Raw genomic sequence first — 6,030 nt, 5'->3', positions numbered from 1 at the left:
TATCATCTGAAAAGTGAGTTACATATAATACTAATTCCTCTTCTGCCATATTTATTTGGACATAAAAATTCATAACTTTCTCCACCCCTTTCAGTTGAACTGTTTGTATAAAACCATACACCCATTGGAACATCATTTCATTTCAACATAGCAATTTACAAGTGAGTACTTCAACACCACTCTATGCTCCTATTCATATTCGGAAGATTAATATACGATCACAGAACCTGGACAGTGTTTCAATATTATATGTTTTAACTGTTCTCATTAGGTGACTATTACAACATTCTAGAAAAGCCTGGGCACAAAAACCCCCACCTATATAAGTTGTTTCTGCACCTCACATACCCAGAAACATTAAAGCATAAGTAAGTGAACAGTTAAAAACCCTCTTTTATAATTGGTTATGAGGAATGCTGGAATATGGTCTAATCAATGGTTAACTACATGATATGTTTTTTTCATAGTATGCAAGTTTTGTTTAGGTACTAGAAAGATTTATCTAATAATATACTGTATACCATAAGGACACCTTATCAACTTATCATTATGTATAAAAATTATCAAAAAATAGGTTTTCTTATGTATGAAAATTTGTTATACAATTGTTTTTTTATAGGTGTTACCTATTGACGCATTTTTTTTATTTCTTTTAGTGTAAGTCTCCTGAAAAATCCCCTGAGGAAGCCATTAGGCGAAACTCGTTGGTATAAAGAGACAAAAACACACAAAGCACATTAGCACATGTGGACTTTGTCTAGTTAGGGGTCCATTTTCACTAATTGTATAGCTATGTATAGCTCTATGATGGCAATATCTCAAAGAAGGTCCAAGATGCAGAATCTAAGGCTGTGCACACACCTGTAATTTTGGCACCCCACTGTGCTCTTCTCCTTTGACACAGGGTTCCTATCGAGCAAGAACTGCACATGTATACATAGCCTTAGTATCAGCCTGGTTTTCTCCAGAGCCTTTAAAGGGGAGGATGTTGCACTTCAGGCTGATACCAGATTGAAGTCCTTGGGAACACCAGGGTGGGAAGAACAGCTCCAAGTGCAAAAGCAGTTGACATAAGAGTAGTTGCAGATGAGCTGGGGTCCAGGCAGGCCACAAGACGCAAGCCAGGGGTCAAGTACCACAAGCTAGGATGGGGCACGGGTGACACAGAGTCATAGGGCATTGGGGGGCGAAGAGACACAGAAAGCACCAGAATGCACAGAAAGATGCTAGGGACACCAGGAACAGCAAGACAGAAACTGCACAAGAGAACTGGGCAGGGAAAATAGCATGGAGAGATTAACGCAAAATGTTTTAAATGTTTTTATTTTTCATATATATATATATATATATATATGTGTGTGTAAAACCAATTTGTCATTGATTAAAAAATGTTTTAACTAAGTGGAAAGAGTTCTTTCAGACTCTAAAAGTACCAACATTCTGAATTTAAATAAAATTGGCATACATGGCTTTCTTTGGGATGAAAACAACTTTAGATTTAAGCAAGTTGTTGGAGGGTATTCAATTATTTTGTATATTGACAGGGAAAATAGCAGACTGGACAACAAGGGGTTAGAACAAGAGCTGAACAGGGAAACAGGTGATCAGACAGCAGCTGAGCAGGAATCATTTCAGCTCATCTAGAAGCTCAGCATTAGTCTGGATACACATTGCCCAAACACTTGGTCCTGTGTCTAATCAAAGTAAAGCCAGGGTCTATCAAGCAACTATAGCCTGATTGGCCCGTGGGAGGGGCAATGCATATTAAACCTGGAAAAGCAGGTACACTCAGGATCAGATCTGCCAGCACAGACAAGGAGGAGGTAAGTATAATACCTGGCCTGATCACCTGTTTGTCTGTAAAAATTCACTGAGCTGCACATGCAGGCCGTAAAAGTTTAGAAAGATGCTGCATATTTCTTTTACTGTTCTGTGTAGTGTCACCTGTGTTGGGACTAGAAAATTCATAGTTACATAAGTGAATGGGGAATTTGTTTCCAGATTGGTGTGGTTTGTTTGAAAAAGCAATTGTTATTCAATTCTGCCCCAAACATTTCAAATATAGATGTATTTTTAAACACTGTAAGCAGGATTTAGGGAGCCCAATGGGGGAAATCTTAAAAAAACTTTTGGGTCTCTGAGAATGCCTGCTATATTTATAACATGCAATACATTAGTGTGATGGTCTTTAGGAAGAATACCTCTCACATTGGGGTCCAGTGTGAAAATGTCACCCTTACAGGTAGCCAAAAAGATAACTGGTATCTGTTAAACTGACCTGGGAGGTACAACCTACCCCTTGCTCAAGGAGCCCCTAGCAGCCTCTGCAGGAACACTAGCTCAGGGGGTTGTAAATTGAAGGACTTTCCCATGCTCACCTTCAAATTGCATCAATAGCTCTGTTCCCCATATTTAAGTAATGTGACTTTGCAATGAAAGCCCTCCCATTCTCAATTTAATATGTGATCTGACCCATCATAGTACTGTGTGCTACCCCAGCCCCTGACATGGAGCACTCCATGCAGCATCATTTAATAGGACATTTTATTATGCTATGGCCATCTGCAGGAAAAATGGTAATTTGCTTTGCAGTGATACATTTTCCTGTAAAATGCAGTGGGAACATTAATGCCTCACCAGTGAATTACATTTTTCCTGTTTGATGTCTAATGATTTAACTGCATTTCTTTAGCATCACAAAGAAAGTATAAAAGTAACCCTTTGCATTGATTGTGTTTTGTGCTGTCAGTTCAAGGATCAGTGAGTGTCTGTGCACCCATGGCAGCAATTATGCTGTTCTACCAGGGGCTAAAGCTTTGCACATATACTAGATAAGTTATTGTTCTGTGTGCACCTGCCTGACAAACAACTGTTGAAGATGAACAATAATTCCTTAACAATCTGCTTTTTTGCTGGTGTTGGCACAGTTCTACTGACTTTAGATCATTATGATCATTTATACATCATGCAGTGCAAATTACATCATTCTGCACATGATTGTTCACTGACTAGTGACATCTATACACTCTCATGTAAGGGTATTTTATGTTGATTCATTCCTAACACTGATTATTTGTCATAATTCTGGCATTTTTTAAAATTGTGATTAACTTGCATGTGTAAAAGGCTTAATGTATAACTTTCTTCCACTATGGTTTATAAACTCTGGAATGTGTTGGTAAAACTTGATTGAAAGTACACATATTGTGTTGTATGTGCAAACAATATATCGCATCCTACTGACTTGATAAAAGGCATTAAAAGGACAGAATAAGCACATATGTGCAATGTTTTTTAGGCTTCTGGGTGTTTGATTAGCAATAAGGAAGAAATATTGAATTGGTTAAAAAATTGTACCAATATCTGTTGGGTATCTAGTGTAATAGATTACATAGAAAATGTGCTATGTCTCAAATTATCATATTGTCCGGGTGAGATGATGTTGAAAAATTACACACATTGTAAATTTCACTAAATCTTCATGTGAGCTGTGGTCAGTAGAGGCAGCACAGAACACACGCAAAATCAGCAAGTGTACATCCATTGTTTTTAATTCTAAAGATTAGATATTGTTGTAAAACAAGGATTCATTGAGGGCATATTGCTGTCAGTTGCTAACCTTTTCCAGAGAAATGGTTTTAGGTTTATAGTTGCATAATTTTTTAAATATAAAAAAAAAGTTGTTAGTGTAGTGATGTCCCAGGGATTTGAGACCTCTATCCAGAATCAGCAGCATCCCCTAAAACAAGTTCCTGAGACCCCCTAATGTTTTATTTTTATTCCTCTTTAGGGATTTTGGCAGAAGAAAAAAAACAAGTGAGATATATTTGGACTTCACTGCTTCTTGAAGGGTAAATATGAGTTAAAGATATTACAATCATTTTAAAGTTTTGTTTTATTATGAATTACTTTAATGTAGTGATAAAACATATCCACCAGGAACAAGGTAGCCACCAACTGGGGCAGCTAGTGAAAACATGATTCCTACTTAAAAAAACCTCTCCACTCTTCCCCTCTGTAATGACCTCCCAAACAGTTCATTGTTGGTTGCACCTCAATGTAGGTGATCGATCAGAAGGTTATAAGTGAGTTGCAATGTATTGTAGCATTAAAATCTTATTTCTTCCTCCTTGTACCACAAACTTTCACAACTCTCTACAGACCGCTATCCTAGCCAGCACCATCTACAAGAAATAGAATAGGCATCTCTTTAAACTTATATCAGGATAATGCAAGAGTTTGTGGAACATGTGTGAGGCAAGATGGATTTTTTTTTTTTTTTGGTTTTTTTTTTTTTTTGAAGTCTGGGGTAAAGTGGAACTAAACTTCACTGTATAAGTTTGTCTCCGTTTTCACTCCCTCAGCAATAACAAGTCCGATGTCTAGTCTCCAACAAGGACTTATTCTCAGCCCAGAATCCATACCTGGAGATGTCCCACTTTTGGTAATGCAAGATGTATCTTTATGAGCACCATGAAAGCCCCTGAATTAAGGCATTCACAATGTTACCTTCACTGGGTGGAAGATCTGCCAAGCCCAGCTAACTTTTCACTTAAAAACCCACTATTCTCACTTTTTACATACCTGATTTACTTGACTCCCATAATGCCTCTGCCAGTGATGGAGACAGTGATTTGCCAGTGATTAAGGCAAATATTAGAGGTGCATATACATTTATATTAACTATAGCTTAGTGCCAGGATGGGGTGGGAAGGTTTAAGAACAGTTTTTTTTTTTTTTTTTTTTTGTGAGAGGAGGCCAGCGATTAGCAATAAATGGCACACAGAGTGCATGTTTTCTACACCTATTTAATTTTGCTATCTAAAATGTTGGCTATTGTGGGTGAAAAATAGAATTCCTATGAAGTTTTTACTGCTGTAGCAAAACAGACAAAAATAAAAAGGCATTTCATTGTAAGGGGAAGGTGAGAACCTCAGCCAGCTTTTTATTGTTGCTTGTGTTCCTATTGCTGATTTTCTCTTTCTGGGAAAACTTTTTACAATCAAGTTTTTCTAGAAATCAGGTCCAGAAAGCAAATTTCTGCCTAGGTAGCATTAAAATCAATACGGGCATTTTTTGTGTATTTTTATATAGTACTGACTATAGGTAGTGCTTTACAAAGTCCATTGTCATTTCACTAACAGTCCCTCCAAGGGGCTCACAATCTAATGTCCTTAGCACTGTCTAATGTCAAATAACTGCATGTTTTTTGGATTGAGAGGAAACCCATTTCAACACAAAGGGAACATACAACCTCATTGCAGATAGTGTCCTGGCCCAGATTTGAACCTAGTGCTTCAAAGGTGAGAGTGCTAGCCACTGAGCCAACCATAGGCCTTTCCCACTTTATCCAAAACTAATAAAAAAAAAAAAAAAAAAATTGACATAACTGGAGCTCTATGAAGCTAAACTGTACTCTTATGATCCTACAATGTAAACATTTATGTTCATTTTTATCTTACAGTGGAGCCATGTTCCGTTTTCAAGCCCGCCAACATATTGCCACCTTTCGTCAATTGGTAGCATCATACTCGGTGACAAAAGTACAGAAGCCTTTAAAAGATGTAAGATACACCAAGCTTTTCATAAACAGACATGCAGATGACCGGCGTCGCTATTAGAATAACTGCACACTTCACTTATTTGAGCAGTCATGGGGCCAAACTGACTCAAGTATGAACTCAGCTTTTCAGGTCCATGTTAGCGTCAAGATAAAGCGCACTCCTTTTACACCCTCGTCAGCTGATTTCACAAAGATGTCCACAGAACCTGTTCTATTAACCGCCTATACAAGTAGAGCCCCCCCGACAGAGTGGATAGGGTGACTGCGGTGGTGGCAGCAGCATCAGGCGGGGGCCACAGAGTGGCACAATGACAGTGTCTGGAGGTAACAGCAGCATGAAGAAGCCACAGAGTGGCACAATGACAGAGTGTGGAGTTGGCGACAGCATCAGGAGGCTACAGAGTGGCGCAATGACAGTGTCTGGAGGTGGCAGCAGCAGCATCAGGAGGATACCACAGAGTGGCAAG

At 38.5% G+C, this 6,030-nt stretch overlaps 1 long non-coding RNA gene across 1 annotated transcript; it reads left to right on the top strand.

Moving 5' to 3' along the window:
• The first annotated feature begins 1,722 nt into the window (after positions 1–1,722).
• Positions 1,723–5,592, top strand: LOC140327706 (uncharacterized). The gene is made up of 3 exons (XR_011920082.1): positions 1,723–1,823; positions 3,791–3,851; positions 5,465–5,592. It is a non-coding gene; the product is annotated as an uncharacterized lncRNA (long non-coding RNA).
• The last annotated feature ends 438 nt before the right edge of the window (positions 5,593–6,030 follow it).

This window comes from Pyxicephalus adspersus, chromosome 3 (genome assembly GCF_032062135.1).
Source record: "Pyxicephalus adspersus chromosome 3, UCB_Pads_2.0, whole genome shotgun sequence".
Lineage (NCBI taxonomy): Eukaryota > Metazoa > Chordata > Amphibia > Anura > Pyxicephalidae > Pyxicephalus > Pyxicephalus adspersus.
The sequence above is the reverse complement of the archived record's forward strand: the minus strand, read 5'-3'. Positions and strand labels throughout refer to the sequence as shown.